This window comes from Marmota monax, unplaced genomic scaffold, assembly GCF_021218885.2.
Source record: "Marmota monax isolate L192 unplaced genomic scaffold, Marmota_monax_Labrador192_F-V1.1 WCK01_AAM20220418_F8-fsc00107, whole genome shotgun sequence".
Classification (NCBI taxonomy): Eukaryota; Metazoa; Chordata; class Mammalia; order Rodentia; family Sciuridae; genus Marmota; species Marmota monax.
In genome coordinates, this window is record NW_026693761.1 from 4,741,800 (window position 1) to 4,758,788 (window position 16,989).

Sequence of the window (16,989 nt, forward strand, 5' to 3'; positions counted from 1 at the left end):
TTTTGTACCCTTGTCAAAAAATCAGTTGCTCATACTTGGAAGGTTTATTTTTAGGCTGTCAACTCTATTCTATTGATCTGCATGTCTCTTTATGCCACAACCATACATCTTTGGTTACTGTAGCTTTGTTGCAAGTTTTAAAATTGAAAAGTATGAATTATCCATGTTTGTTACTTTTTTCAAGATTGTTTTAGCTATGTGGGTCCTCTTAAAAATCTAAGTGAATTTGAAGATCTGCTAGCTATTCTTCTTTTGTAAAGATGCCATTGTAATTTTAAGAGATTGCTCTGAATCTATAAATGATATTAAAATAAAACTTCTTAGGAATTTAACAGTTTTATTGAGAAAGAATGATTCAATTCTGGGTAGCATTCAGACCATAGCTCTGCTGTATAGACAATAAATATTTATAGATAGAACAAAGAAATGAAGAACAGAAATATCCTGATTGGTTGGAATTGTTTGCCTCAACTGGCTTGCTCTGTTGGCTGCCTGTAATTAGCTGAATCCTAGCCCTCCAAGTCAGATTTCAGTTTGCTACATAGGATCTCAGAGTACAGCAAAAAATTTTAAATTATCAACGGTTTTGAGAATTATCACTAGCTTAAAAACATGTCTCCAACTCATGGATACGTGAAATAAACTTACTTATGTAGAATTTACATTTATTTCAGTAATAATTTGTGGTTTTCAGCATAATATCTTTCTACTTGTTGAATTTATTCCTGGGTATTTTCTTTTTTTGAGGGGTGTTTTTGTAAATGATACTGTGTTCTTAATTTCCTTTTAAGATTCAGAAGCACATGAGTTCTATGTGTTTACTACATGCAACTTTGCTAAATTCAGTTGTTCTGTTTTTTTTCAATTCTTTGAGACTTTATACATGATCATGCTATTTGTGAATAGAGAATTTTACTTATTTCTTTCTAATTTGTATGCAATTTATTTGCTTTGCCTACCTGCTATGACTAGTATTTCTAATATTTTGTTGTTGATGCCCCATAGTTTCCTTAGGTTTGCTCATTTTTCATTTATTGCTGTGTTTTTTTCCTGCTATGATTGAATAATTTCCATTTTCCTATTTTTAAGTTTGTGAATTCTTTCTTTGATATGCTAAACTCCTCTATTGAACTTTCTAGTGAATTTCTTACTTTAGGTACTGTACTTTTAAGCTCGAGAATTTCTATTTGGTTTCATTTATAATTTGTATCTCTATTAATATTGTCTGTTTGTTCAGAACATTCTCCTTGTTTATTTCAGTTTTTCTATTCTTAGCTTCCATTACGTCTTTGAGAAAACTAAACACAATTGACTTAAGTTTTTGACTAATAAGACCAATGTCTGAGCTTTCCTGGGGATGGTTTCTGTTGATATCTTTTTTTCTTATGAATTGGCCATACTTTACTTTTTCTTTATTTGTTTTGTAATCTTTTTTTGGTGAATATTGGATATTTAATTTTATAATGTGATAATTCTGAAAATAAAAAAAATATGGATCAACTGGATTTTCATTCATTGCTACTGGGCCTTAAATTTGTGCAATCAAAAAAATATGTGGCAGTGCCTTTTACTGCTGAATACATATACATATGCTCTGTCACAGTAATACTACCCTTAGAACATATCAAAATTAACTTAGTATTATGTGCATCAAAAGTTAGGTACAAGAATATTTGTAGCAGTATCATTTGTAGTTACCTCAAAATTTAAATAACCTAATGTCAAGCAATAGTAGAACAGAAAAAGAAATTTTGGAATTACATACCAAAATGAAAATGATTGAAGTACTCCTACATTCTTTAATATAGATCAACCTTACAAATATAATACTAAGAAAGAAGAGCTACAAGAGTATATACTATTTGTGTCTATTTATAAACGTTTGAAAAAAAAAGACAAAACTAATTTTGGTGGTAGAATTCAGAAGAGTGGCTATTTGTGTGTACAGTTGAGTAATATTGAGCATGAAAAAAGCTTCTACATTGCTGATACACATTTAACATCTTGAAATGGGAAGTGGGTACACATGTTGGTTCCTTTTGTCACCAAGCTATACACTTAAGATTATTGTTTTTCTTTTTCATATGTGTTATCCTTAAAACAATTTTCATACCTATTGATAACCACAATATAATTGCATTTTTATCAGTTTTCCTAAAGATGCAGGGAAAGGAATGTTAAGTGGTGGTATATAAGTTATAAAAACTACCTAGGGGAGCAAATCTAACAATCATTTAGTGGGGCAAATTGAGGGACTTTGTTATTAGGATTCAAAATGTGCATATTCTCTGATGCAGTATATTCACTTGTTGGTTTCTCCATCCTAGAGAATACTTGCACATAAGTACAAGAAATTACAGAAAGATACTTACACACGTTTAATGAATTATTATTTTAGTAATAATAATAAAATGAAACAAACTATATGTCTGAGGGTGGGGAAATGTAAATTGAATTGTACATATATTGGTCCTGAGAAGTACCATACAGCAATTCATTCATTCATTCATTCATAAACTTTTGCAGTGGTTGGGCTTGAATCCAGGACCTTTTACATGCTAGGCAAGTGCTTTACTACCAAGCCATAACCTCAGCCCTAGAGCATTTTTTAAAAAGTCAGGTAGATTTATATATAAACATAGGAAGATCTCAATGTTGAGTACAGAAAATAAAAACTTCTACACAAGAACTAGGAGTCATCATCTAAGGAATGGGGTTGTAATTAGTGCCTGAAAATGATATTCAGTAATTCGTAAGGGTAAAAAAAATTGAACCGATATTATTTCTCTTGTGTAATTTAAAATTAACAATAGCACTTAGAATGACTTTGGAAGAATATCCAAAAAATCAGCAATACAGGTTGACTCAGTGGCAACTGAAAACCTGAGGAACTGGGATGTGGAGAATATTCACTGTCTACCCATTGTAACTGTAAAAATTTGAACGATGTAACTGTAGCATCTATTAGGGGAAAAAACAAAGTTAGTTTAAATAAAACAATAAGTGATGCCCAATCTCGTGGAAAAGAAACATACACATATAATTAGATATAACTATAAGTAAGAGATGTTAGTTACGCAATAGACTCACGGAGAAAAGGTCTCCTAAATAGGTCTGGAGGACTTGAGAATTCAAAGTGATCGAACACAGTACTGGCATAGAAGTGGGACGCCCTATTTCAGTACAGAAGAGATCAATGGGAGGTGCCCAGAGGATCTGAAATCCTCCCTGTGATTGTTTTCCACGAGCCCAGGGGCTATATCCCTACCAAGTGACTGAAAAAAAGTGGTAAAGGCATAATCGTAAAAAAAAGAAAAAGCAAACACTAATTAAAATGATGTAGTACAAATTGCGGGAAAGCCCAACCAGCTCAAGGTTTTCAAAGTCAGAGTCCCAGATTCCCACCCGTTCCTCAGGGCAGTCCAGCTCCCCGTCTCCCGTCTTCCCCCGTCGCTTATTGGTCAGTAGATGATTGACATATTTTCTGTCCAATCGAGTAGTTTCTCTAGAGCCTGCCCAGCACTCAGTCTTTGGACCCTGGAGCAAGATGCGGCTTCTGTGCGTGTACGTCAGCGTGTTGACGTCACGGCCGGGTACTCGAGGAGCTCCTAGGGCGGCTGGCTGCGGGCGGTGGGCTGCGCTTCGCTTGCTGGGCTGGGTGCCTGGTCCCGCCCCACCGAGCCCCACCCCGCCGCCCCGGAGATCCCTGGAGGGCGCAACCACTGAGCCACTGTCTCCGGGCCAGTCTGGGGCGGCCGGCCCGGAACCACCCGATGAGGTAGGCTGGGTTTCGCGTCACCCTGTTTGACAGGTTCGAAAACTGAGTCCCCGAGGTCAGGCCACCTAACTGGGTTCCTGGAGAGTCCAGCAGACGGAGGCCATAACCCTGTCGTTCCCTTCTGTTTACGGAGCCCTTGCTAGATCCACCCGGGAAGGAGGAGGGGCAAGGCATGTGTTTATAATGGATGCAAAAGTGAAGTTGTAGATTTCCAAGACCCACTGCTCCCAGGGCAGAGATTTAGGGACGGATTCGGGTAGTGAGGTCTCCATTTCTTCACCTCGCTGGCCCCAGCGAGGTCCTTGTGGGGTCCATCCCCATATTGGGCCATGGGCCCCGAAGAATGACCAAGGATGGTGACTAGGAGGTGAAGCGTGGGTTGTCCAGACACAGTCGTTTATGGGCCTCTTTTATTCATCAAGAAAGGCCTTGTTCAAAACAAAACAAAATAAAGATTAAAGTCTGAGTCATGATTGTTCTGGAGATGGTTTCAGTTCACTGCTTTGCCCACTCATTTTGCAAATTTTTTTTTTTTTTTTTTTTTTTTTTGAAATATAAGTAGCATGCTTTCTTTTTGGTTTAGAGTTAGGAAGGGATTTTTTTCCCTCTTATTTCAAACATGGGTTAACACTGTGGCATTTTTCTTATCATTCTCTTAATATAGCAGTTGTTCATCATTCATTTATCTTCTATTTCACAGATGGAATTACTTGAATAAATCTCTTGACTCATAAATAGTTTGGATACGTTCAGTGAGGTTGCAAAGTAACAGGTCTAATTTCTAAATACACTGGAGTTAGTTCAGTGTGTTATATCAGATTTCTTTGTGTGGAAGGTTTCTGAAAGGTAGTTACCATCTATAGTCCATCTGCCCATCTCTCTATCTAGAAGCAAGATTTGATGAAACAAAACAACTTACCATATCTGTGCTTTATTTATGGATTATGATAATAAAGTAGTGGGTAATTAATGTACATGAAATGAAAATATGTAATGTACAATATATATAATATAATATATACAAACTGAATAATATAATATATAATATTTTGTATTGTCAGGAAGCATTTATTCTTTTTAAGATCTTACCGTCTCTAACATGGACCTTTTAAAGTTGCATTATTGCATTATAGAAAACTGCATTAAAGAAATGAACTTTATGGCTTCTGATGACTACTTATTTTCATAGAAGGAAAGGTGATTGGTGTAATTTTGAATTTATTCATTGGACAGTTTCATCTGATGAATATCTCTCTGAGCTACCCATTGTTTCAGGTATTTGGGATTGAGTAATGAACAGTTTAGATGAGGTCCCTCACTTCAAAGACCTTATCTTTTGATGGAGATACAATGTACATGCAAACCAAAAAATGACTTTAGGTAGTAGTAAATGTTAGAGAATATATTACAGGGGAAGGAACTCTGGTGTACTGGGGGGTGTGGGCAAATTTACCTGTGGGGAAGATTTTCCTGAGGAGGTGATGGTTGGGGTGGTAACTGAATGTTTAGAGTGAGTCAGCCATGAAAAGATCTGGAAGTTTCTCTAATAGTGCAAAAACAAAAACAAAAGCAAAAAAACAAAACTAAAGAAAGAATGAGTTTGGCATGTTCTGAGGATGAAGGGAAGCTAGTATGGCTAGAGCAGAATAAACTTACGGGAGAGTGATGTGGGGGGACAGTGATAGGAGGGGATACTGGAGAGGTGAGCAGGAGCTGTATCATCTGCTGTGAGAGTTGCAGACATGTTAAGGAAAGATGATGTGTATATCTGTCTATCTATATCTATATCTATATGTCTATCTCAGAGTCCTTGTTCTTGTTTAGAGGCACTCATAAGTTCTGACCAACTTTCTGCCTTTTGGTTATGAAGTTGTTATATATGTAATATATATTTTATATTGCCTAATATACTATGAATTATTGTATATTATATGTGTATGTATAGACATATATATGTGTGTGTGTGTATATATATATATATATATATATATATATATATATATACACACACACACACACACACACACACATACATATGTATATGTATGCATATATTTCTTCCTTCTTCCAGGGGTCTTTTTAATGAAAAGAATGTCCATGTAGTTGTTTTTTCATTGTTATTATGTATAGGACTCAAAGCCTTTGTTTATCTTCAAGGGCTACTTTTATCTCCTAACCATGAATCTTCTTCCTTATTATCTTTACCTTCTTTCTATTAGGAAAGCACTGTCAGTCTGCTGTATCCCAGCCAAGCTCTAGGAAACTGCGTTACTTGGTTAAGTAGATATTACTGACCAGGGATGCTCTGTCTGCTTTTATTTAATGTATACAGTGTGCCAAGTACATTGCATACATTCTGATCCTTCCACCATCTTGCAAAGGTAAATATTAGACCTTTTCAAGAGTACAGGAAAGTTACTCTTAAGGCCACTCAGCTGGTTACGATGGAGCTCATTAGCCTTACTCTGAAATCTTAACTTCCTTCTGCTTCACCCCTTGCTTCTTTGAATATGTAATAGCAACTGCATGTCTCTGTTATTTAAACTTTGTTTCATGTTGTGGCATTTTAGAGATTGTGTGATTTGACCTTTAGTTTAAAGGTGGAGCTGTGGAGGCCCAGAGAAGTCCATTGATTTCCAGAATAAAACACAGTGTACAAACTGATGGCAGTTATAACCCTGCTGATTTTCAGCCCAATTTTTTTTCTTTTCTACCTTCTTGACTATCCCACAATATTTCTGTGTATATAAATATAAAAATATAATATTTTAACATCTAGAATGTACTGCCCATAAACTCTTAAAAGGTAATTTTTTAAAAAAGATGAGACAGTGCTTTTTCTTGGGCTAAAATAACCCTTTGCTTTGTTTTTCTTCCCTTTTCTGAGTAATGAGTAGGTGTAAACTCTCTGGATGAATCCTTGGTTTTTGTTAGAAGAGCATGATTTAAAAATGACTTTTTAAAGTTATAATTTCAGAAATTTTTGAAAGAGAATTTAAAATTTGTTACTATTTTCCCAGCTTTAATCTTATGCTTAGAAGTGTGGGAATAATGCTTAGAGTTTGGTGGCTCATAGTTTCTGATGGCAACTAGAGTTTGTTCTTATAATTAAGGAAGTCCTTGGGTCAGCTCAGTGGTGTAATTTCTCTTTTTTAGAAATATATTTTTAAAAAGTAGAAATTAGCTTGCAAAATAAGAAAATTTAAAAATAACTATTATTTATTTCTAAACTTTACTTATTTTAATAATTATGATTAGAGTATATGAAATAAAACAGACTGACAAATAGATTAATTTGCTTTCTAGGTGACTTTTTGACCAATCTTCTTAATGAAGATTATCTTTTTTTTTTTATTAGCCAAACTAGAATACTATTAAAGAAATTAATCTCATTTATTAAATGTTGGAAGTTATTTAAATTTAGACAAAAGACAGCTTTTGCTCTTTAAGCTACAATAGTAAAACAATGTTTTGATGGAGTGTCTCTGTCTCTTAAGATTGTTCATGCATCTGATGTCCAAGTTCAAATAATCCAGGATGTTGTGATTTGATCCCATATTTTAGTAGTAGCATCCATGTGAACCAGCACACTAAACTGTACTCCTGGCTTTAGTTTTGGTGCCATTACTTGTGTTCTGCCTGTAATGCTCTTTGGATGTACAACTCCAGCTGGTCAAAGTTCTACCTGTACCGCTCAGTCCACTCAAATGCCAAACTTACAAGAAAAAAATCTTCTGTGTTTTTTTTAGTGGTAGCCTTTTCTTTTCACAGAACTTTAGGGAGTTTTTCTTTACAACCTGGTATACCAATCTTGATATCTGTGGTAATGCCCAGTGGTAGACATGGATCTTCCAATCTTTGTTGACTTTAGGTTAAAGGACAGCAATCTGTGGTATTAATGCAATGGGTTTTTACAGATCCTAGAGCCCTCTAGTTTTATTTAACCATTTATCACTCTGTCTTTGAGAGAGGCCCTGTTAGGCTTTTCTTGGTTTTGGTTCTAGAAGGTCTTTCCTGTTTCAGTTAAGGGTCTGACTTCTACAGTTGACCAGAAGTCCCTTTAGAGGACCTCACCTCTTTGGGCTGTAAACGTTGAGAATACACTTTTACAAAATAAATGAATAAAATCAGTGAACTCTGTGTTACTGGGATTGAGAAATAGTAACAGCAATTTCTACTTCTCAGTATTATGGATGAGAAGACAGGCTCACAGGGAAATTATCTCAGGGCCCCTTAGTTACTTCCAGTGCTGGTCTATGAAGCCTACTCACTACTCATGACTCCTTGCATCAGGAACTTGTTACAGGCCATCATTGAATCTGAAGTCCTGCGTCAGAACTCCTGGCAGCCTCTTAAATGATGTATCATCACAGCTAGGGCCTTTATCACTGCTTCCCTTAGTCAACATAGATCTAGAGTTGCTGTGAATCAAGATTAAAGCCTGAACACTCACCTCAGTCTAACTCTGAGCTATTTAAACCTGGAGGGTCTTTCTGGTCAGGCATTGGGGTAGTATTAGGTTCCGTGCTCTTTATTTTAAAACTCTTCTTTTTTATTTCCTCTGTGTTGCAACTTTCCAAGAAATATCTTGGGACTAATTAGTGTGAATGTCCTCATTGTATTGAATCTGGAGGTTAGAAGGATTTGGCCTACTGTCTTCTAAATTGTGGTAATCATGGGCTTCTATGTCGTGTATTTTCAGGATAATATATATTCTTTAAATATTTATTTATTTATTTATTTAAATATTAATGGTTATACATAGTTGTTGGGTTTATTCTGACAAATTTATACATGCATGGAAATTGAAGGACAATATATTTTTCAAATTTTATGCATTATTGCCCACCATAGTGTATTCTCATTTGATTTTTGTTTCAGGAAAAATATATTTCATAATTATTTGTAAATTAACCAATTGCTTATTGAATTCATGATGTGAAACCATGTTATTTGAAGTACTCTTTCCTATTTGTGTGGTATGTTAAGTTTATAAAAGGTAACACAAAGAGCTCTTGAGATGCTAGCAGTTTCTCCAGGTGAGGTGGGGACACCAGCTAGGAGTTGCTTTAGTCATTACTGATGATACCTAACAGTTTCAGAGGGCTCCCTCCACCCCAAGGGATGTTCTAAAGACTTTGTGTCAGTGTTTCTCATCCTCAGCACCAGTGACATTTCAGCTGGAAAGTTCTGTATTTTTTGGTGGCTGTCTTGTGCATTGTAGAATGTTAAGGACCCTCTCTGGCCTTCTGATATCAGTGGCATCTCATCTAGTCCTGACAACTAACAATATCCTCATTATTGCCAAATGCTCTAGGGCTCTGGGGTTGGAGGGCACAGTCCTTTGCCCTCCTAATTACCATGCCATTGAGAACCACTGTTTTATATAAACTAATTCATTCCCCAAACAGTTCTCAAAGTTAAGAGTATTATTGTCATGTTATAGAAGAAGAAACTTAAATAGAGAGGTTAGGTAACTTGTCCAAATTATACAGCTAGTCAGTGGCAGTACTAGGCTGTGAAACCAAGCAGTGTAGTTGGTGAACTCTGACTCAGCAAAGCCCACTCTAGATAATTACTATCTATTAGGGATCCAAAAACCCAGTAAGGCAGAAGGAAAAGTAAATGCTTACAGGGACCAGGAAGGCCTAGCAGCAAATAAGGTGTCTGGGTAGCAAACTGGTAAACTGAGAATATTGCCCAAATTGCCTATTTTTCAAGAGAAGCTAGAAATCTAGATTTTATTTATATGAAAAACTCCTTTTCATGTTGACAATTTAGTGTTTACAAAACATTGTGCAAGCCACCAGACACACCCTGTCACCTATATATGGGCAAGATTTGGCCACAACATCATTTTGAAGTCTTTTGTGTAGACTTTGCAGTACTTTGGCAGTCCAGGATGTGTGTGTTCATTTGATAGGGAAAATAAGGTCTATTCTCTATGGGGAGCAGAAGGTTGATATAAGGATAGAAGGGTAGGTCTTCTAGACTAGCAGTGGTTGTCTTATGTTCTTTTAAGGCTAAAAAAAGAGCATGGCATTAAAGCTGGTCATTCAGCACACTTTGAAATGTTAATGCTTGCTGCTTAGTTTAAAAGTTATGGACTTCTCACAGCTTTGGAAAGAACTGTTCATAACTTTTTTATTTTATGACCTCCACTTGTCTGTGTGACCTCCACTTGTCTAAGAATTAACATAAATATCTCAGAGGACACTGAGGACCCTGAGAAAACATAGGTTCTAGAATTGAATGACTGCATCCTTGAGAAATGAAGTACAGTCATACCTCATTTTCATGACAACCCATAAACATGGAGTCCATGTTTAACTCCCTGCCTGACATGACTCTGTGCTAAGTTTTTAGAAGCCTTAAACTCTTTCTGTCCTTGGTGTTTTCCTTGTCCTCAGGACCCTGGCATCCTCAGTCAAGAACACAGTCTCATGCTTGCTTTTCATATCCCTTCATGATCTGTCCATGCACTTCTGTTCTAGCCTTCCAGTCACATCTTTTCTGTTTCTCTCATGTGGGCCTCTCTTCAGACCCAGGGTAACTGTTATGGTGTAGATATTAGGTATCCCCAAAAAGCTCAAGTGTGAGACAATACAAGAAAGTTTAGAGGTCAAATGATTGAATGATGAGAGCCTTAATCTAATCAGTGCATTAATCACCTTATGGGGTTAACTGGGTGGTAACTGCTGGCAGATAAGGTGTGGCTGGAGAGACCAGGTCAATGGGAGCATGCCCTCAGGGTTTACATTTTTTCCCCAGTGAGTGGAGCTCATTCTCACTGCTTCCTGGTGGCTATATCCTGAGCCACTTTCTTCTGCCACACTCTTCTGCCATTTGTTCTCCCTCTCCACCATCCCAAAGTAATAGAGTCAACCATGTATGGATTGAGACCTCTCAAACCGTGAGCACCAAAATAAAATTTTCCTCCTCTAAAATTGTTCTTGTCAGGCCTTTTGGTCACAGTTGCAGAAAAGCTAACTAAAATAGTAACTCATTGTTCACTGACATGCTTCTTGAACTTTCCTCTGTTTTTGGTTTGCTCTAGTCTGCCTCTTTCTTGGAATAGAACAGCTGTTCATTTCTTCCAGATTCATATGTTTTTTCTAAGGTCAACTTTTTCATGAAGCCTTTTCTGGTCACAAAAGGTGATATTCAATCTTATTTATATGATAATTATCTTAGACTTTTTTCTAATTATTTATATAATTGTGTTACTTCTTTAGGAAAGGGTACTTTAGGATGGAGACCAAGTCTTTTCCATCTTCATTTTCCTGTGGGGTGACTAACATATGTTTTACATGTGGTAGATAATAAATATATCTATTTGTTTCAGGCAGGTATTTTCCCACTTGTGTAATGACTTATTACATTTTTTTCATATTTATGATATATTCGTTTCCATTTTAGTGTGTTATTAGAATTATTTCACAAACTAGTATTCAAAATATATTGGAAAGAGGGATGACAAATTTAGATAATTTTGGAAGATTGGGCATCTTTTGTTAATTTCATCATCAAGTTCAGTAACTGGAGATTGTTCTTGATTTATTTAATATGTTGAAACCTCAGTCATGTGTAAACTTGTCTAATTTTAGATATTAAATATTCAGACTCTCTATTTTTATAAAATGATATTTGTAACTCATTACTTCAACAAACAAATCAAATGCCTAACATGTGCCAAGTATTTCTCTGTGTGCTAAGGATATGGAAGCATTCTCTAGGAGCTTTTGGTGTAATCCTAAAAAAAAGAGCTGTTAATGATATCTGAATATGAATGATTAGAATGATATGTGGAATATACATTAAATAAATATGTGTTTATGGAATACAATAAGGATATATGGAATATACATTATTCCTAGGTTTATTATTCTGCTTCCTGTTGCTATAACCATGTACCTGAGGTTGTGTAAAGAGGTTTATTTAGCTCAATTTTTGAGGCTTAAAATCCAAGATCAAGTGTCTCATTGGTTTGGTCTTGGGGAGGGTCCTCTTGACTGCTTCACAAAATGGTGGAGGAGCAGAAAAGGAAATGCTGTGTGTAGAAGTGAGTGGTCAGATGGTGAGACAGGAGAGTCAGGAGTTAGGCTTGATCTTTTTTTTTTTTTTTTTTTCAGAGAGAGAGAGAGAGAGAAAATTTTTTAATATTTTTTTTTTTTAGTTTTCGGCGGACACAACATCTTTGTTTGTATGTGGTGCTGAGGATCAAACCCGGGCCGCACACATGCCAGGCGAGCGCGCTACCGATTGAGCCACATCCCCAGCCCAGGCTTGATCTTTTATAACAGCTTTTCTGAGAACTAACTGGGGTCCCATAAAAATGACATTAACTTCTTCCAAGAGTGATAACCCTTAATGACCTAATTACCTCCCACCAGGTCTTATCTCTTAAAGGTTCCAAATTTCTTTATACCACCACACTGGAGAACATGCTTATGGCACACAAAACTTGCAGGGAGGAACTCAAATCAAAAGTTCTAGGGATGTCCAAAACACAGCATTAGGGGATCAGAGGAAGTTTGAGGAAGTGATACTTAAGCTTCCTTAAACAATTAATAGTCTTTTACTGCTGTTAATAGTGTGGTGGAAGAAAAGGCATTCTATGCAAGGGACAAATACAACAAAGGTATCCATAGTGCAAGAGAGCAGCTGGAGCATTGGCTGAGGGAAATGATGTTTTAAGCAGAGAAATGAGTGTTCTGGAGGTGAGACATAATTGATGGAGTAATATATAAGAGAGATTTGAGAAAACAGTGAAGTTGACTGCTGAGATTTAATAAGGGGATTAAATTAGCTACCAATAAGGAATGTTTTGAGGGTGGAACTAGCAGAAGAATAAAACTTAAGCACATTTTTTAAAAAAAAGCTATAAAGAAGGTATTACTGGTTATTATTGGTTAATTATTCTGATCATAGACATTTTAAATCATTTGCAAGCTGTGTGTCTATATCAATGCCTATATTTTTAGACATAAGTTTTTTATTTTATAATTGCTTATCTTTTTAAAAACGTGTAATATCAAAATTTTCAAAAATGGTGCTAATTTCAGCTTATATTGAGAACCTGTGACTTTAAGAAGATCCTACTACTTTGTTATATTCTCTGCCTTTGTTACCTGTGCTCTAAACCTGCTCTCCTTATCAGTACAGCACACAATATTTTGGAGGTATATTAGCCCATTGTTTGACTGAGTTTTATAGATACCGGCCTTTGATATTTTTTATGTGATTCTGTTTTCTGAAACATAAGCTAGGTTGATATAGGTGATCCAGAACCCATATCTGATGCTCATCTTTTGAAGGTTTAGTTTCCTGTTTTATTGCCATTTCGAAAGAGAAAAGAATACTAAATCTAGGTTATCAAGATTTTTTTGATTGTCTTTCCCTATCTGTCACATGCACTCAGCTTTCAACGGCAAACCTTGGGCTACAGTAGAGATTAGGAATTTCTTTTTGGACCTGTGTGCTATCCTGAAGTTGGTGTCATATCTTCCCCAATGTTGCTACTGGACCACCACTCCAGCTACCACAGGGGCAATGAGTAGAAGATGGCCTTGTCACCTAGAGTGACATTTTCAGTAACCATTATCTCCTGTCTTTCAGAGAAGGAGTCTTGTGATATTGAATCAAAACAACAAAAACACACACAAAAAAACTTGCCTCTGCATAGTTCTGCTGACTTCTTACTAGTCAGCTTAAAATTCAGCTTCTGTTTTTATCTATATTGAAAATATAGGTCTTGGAAGGCCTATGAAGAATATGTGATGAGCACAGTCTTAAATCAGATTTGGAATGAAAGATAGTTACTAAAACAGGTGTATACTTTCTGTGATTCCTAGGAGAGAAGTGAGCTGACCACCATTGATGCTGTTGATTTTCAGATATAGCTCAATCAAATGTCCAGGTCTGTGGTGAGAGGTAACAAGATTTGTTTGAAAGTTGCTTGCAAAAAGAGAAAAATAGAAAAAAAAAGTTGCTTGTAGTGATAAGTGTTGAAGAAGTGGCTTTGTGTGGTACAGAGATGTTCTCATATTGAATGGAAGATATTATAAGTTTTTTAATGGAGGGGCTTTGATCTGTCTGAAAAATAATTCAACTAAGACAACACATCTCAAAGAGAAAGCTTAAAGTGTTCGTAGTTATATATATATATGAGCAAGGAGGGGCACCAAGGCTCCTTTGAATACTTACCTGCTGATGGCTGACAGAGTTAATGAGTCCAAATTGGCAAAGAGAGTGATAATTTCATGCTAGCCTTCAGGTATTTTATAATACATTTATTAGGAGTTTTAGGAAAGTTAATTGTAGATTTTGCTCTGTGGGAACAAGAAAAAGTTCTGGAAAATGATGGGCAGTCGGCAAAAAGAAAATCAGCAGTCTTTTGTAGAAGTGACCTTATTTGTCTCCTGAAGGGAAATGGGATTATAAATAGCTTCTTCGACTTGGAAGATTAAGTCAAAGAAATTTCTAGGTGAGCTGTGGAGAAAATATTTGAGTGTAGGAGTTAGAACTGACACAAGTAAGGGAAACAACCACAAAATTGATCTGAGTACCAGAGAGATTAACAAAGAGGGGAATGAGGTTGGAGCAAGAAAGTAGAAACTGAGGAAATTACCAGTGGAGACCATGTTGTTCCACTTCCTCTGGGCAACCTGAGAGCTGCATCTGAAAAAGGTGATACACAAGTCAAAGAACATTTTTGTTCCTCAGAGCTTATCTTGAAAAAGACTTTCATCAAACCAGTGATGAGGTGCAGCTGTAACATGCCACCACCCCTTTGACTTGCTGGTGCTAGGGAGATAATTAGCTACCAACTTGTTGACCCCTGTGGGATTGGTGAGCTAACAGGTCTTATGTACCACCACACATGACTTTGGCCACTCTGTGACATTTGCTATTTTGCTAACTTGTAGTTCGTAGAAGAATAAATACATATTAGCAGATGTCTTTCTTCTACCTGGCTTCTTCTTCCTCTGGACCATACAACATCCCCGGTGTGGCATATTATTGTTCAGAGTATACACTTCATTTTTTTCCTTCTTTATGATCATTCAGTTGTATTTTTTATATATCTTCCTTTTGAGTAGATACAAATTCTGTTGAGAACAGGGAAACTCTTGTATTACCTTTTAAATCCATTTAAATATCTGTGTGGTATTATATTTTATTGGTGTTCAAAGTCCATGGTTTACCAAAATGGGAACACTTAAGGGCTCATATAGGGCCCATCTCATAATAATTTTCAGTTTTACAAATAAAAGTATGCTTCAGTAGTTTTTGCTTTTTTCTCTAATGGCATGAAAGGAGAACCTTGTTATTAGTATACTTTTGGAATTTAAATTCCATGTATATGCGGTTGACTCAGAAATACACATCTCTGGCCAAGACTGTCCCTGAACTTTGGATTCATATCTGTTTATTTCATCAATTTGAATATCACATACTTCACATAAACAGAATGGATATTCTGTCTTAAAATTGCCCCTCCTCTATCCCTGTTTCAGTAAATAGCAATCCCTTTCTCTTATTTTTTAGTCCTCATTTTCTCCTATGAATCACAACCAATCTATCACCAAATACTTTAGGCTGTCTTTAGAATCAATGAATTGGTTACTCATGAGAAACTAATGTGACTCCATTTTTTAAAATAAATAAATAACAGCAACTTCTACCTTAGGCCTGTCCTAAGGAAGGTCTATAGCGCCAGGTGTCCCTGACTCAGTTAGGCTAGGTAAGGACCCCTAGCAACCCCCCTAGCAACCTCCAATCAGCATAAGACAGGGAAAATACCTGGAATGCCAGATGACCCCCACGTAGTTTACGGTGGTTGAGAACATGTTGGGAAACCATGTAGTTTAGCATGTACACCCCTCGTGGCCTAAACCAATCAGTTCAAATGAACCCCCCCCTCTTGTACTAGCCAATCACCCCTACCCAACTTGTTCCCGCCAGTGAATGTGCTAATCAACATTAAGAGTTGTTTGATTTTCTCACCTTATGGAATGATTTGCGGTGTGATGTTGTGAGGCATAGAGTATCCCCTCAAAACCTATAAAATCTCACTGAACAAAGGACCGGGACTCACTCCCTGGGACCACTGCGTCGGGAACGGTTGTGAGTCCAGGCTCAAGCTTGCAATAAAGACTCTTGTGTGATTGCATTGGATTCGGCTCCTGGAGGTCTATTGGGGTCCCACGAATCTGGCATAACACTCCACTGCCATCACCCTGTTCTACTGTCAGTACATCTTCTCTCTCAATTATTTTAGTCGTCTGCTGACCATTCTTCCTACTTCTGTGCGACTTTCAACAGAGCAGCCAGAGAACCTCTTAGAGCTTAAATTGGTCATGTTTCTCTTCTGCTGAAAACCATCTCATTCAGATTAGAAGCCTTTGTAGTGGTATATACAGTCTGACAGGCCCAGCCCCTGTTAACTTCTCTGTCCTCATCTCCTGTTGCCCTTCCACTCATATGATTCAGCCCCTCTGTCCTACTGGCCACACTTTTCATGGCCAGCTTTACCCCTCACAAGACCTTTGTCCTCTGTCTTCCTTCTACCTGCAGTGCTCTTCCTTCTGATGTTTCCCTGGCATTTTCCCCTTATCTCTTAGTTTTTGTTCAGATAGCACCTTCTCAATGAGATTAAATTGATTACCCAGTTTACAGTTACTGTGTTCCCAGTACTTCTTTGTTCATAAACATCTCTGATTTCTAAAAGGTAAACTCTGGGAGAATAGGATATTATTTTGGTTTGGTTAATAACCGCATGCCCAGAACTCAGAGAATGACCTGCCACAACATTGGTGCACAAATATACTTTCAGATAGATACCACTCAGATAGATACTACTAAGTAGATGTGGTAGGTTCTTGGCAGCCTTTGACATTCCAGGCATTATCAAGTGCAATTCTTAATCTTATATTACATGTTCAGATTCAGCTTCTCAGTATTTGATGTTTGTCTCATAAATTATGAAAATACATGGGATTAACATTTACCTAGCCATCTTTAAATCTTAATATTTTTTCCTGTAATCCATGTCAAATAAATGTTTAATAATATGTATAATACTGCTATAGGACATTGATCACTTAGAAATCAAGTCATTATAAGAATAGGTTTGGGTTTTGTCTGCCAGGGGAATGACTTAGAAGCACCATGACTTTTATTTTTTCTCCTCAATTTTCCTAAGTCAT

General features: G+C 36.7%; 1 protein-coding gene across 4 annotated transcripts in view; it reads left to right on the top strand.

The window, feature by feature from the left end:
- Positions 1-3,585: 3,585 nt before the first annotated feature.
- Positions 3,586-16,989, top strand: part of Stard3nl (STARD3 N-terminal like) — a 65,926-nt gene continuing 52,522 nt past the window's right edge. For 3 of the 4 annotated variants that reach the window (XR_009228332.1, XR_009228333.1, XM_046460634.2), the window contains exon 1: positions 3,586-3,778. The gene's annotated coding sequence lies outside the window, so the exon portion shown is untranslated. The remainder of the gene's footprint in view (positions 3,779-16,989) is intronic. The other variant, XM_046460633.2, reaches the window with a different exon arrangement.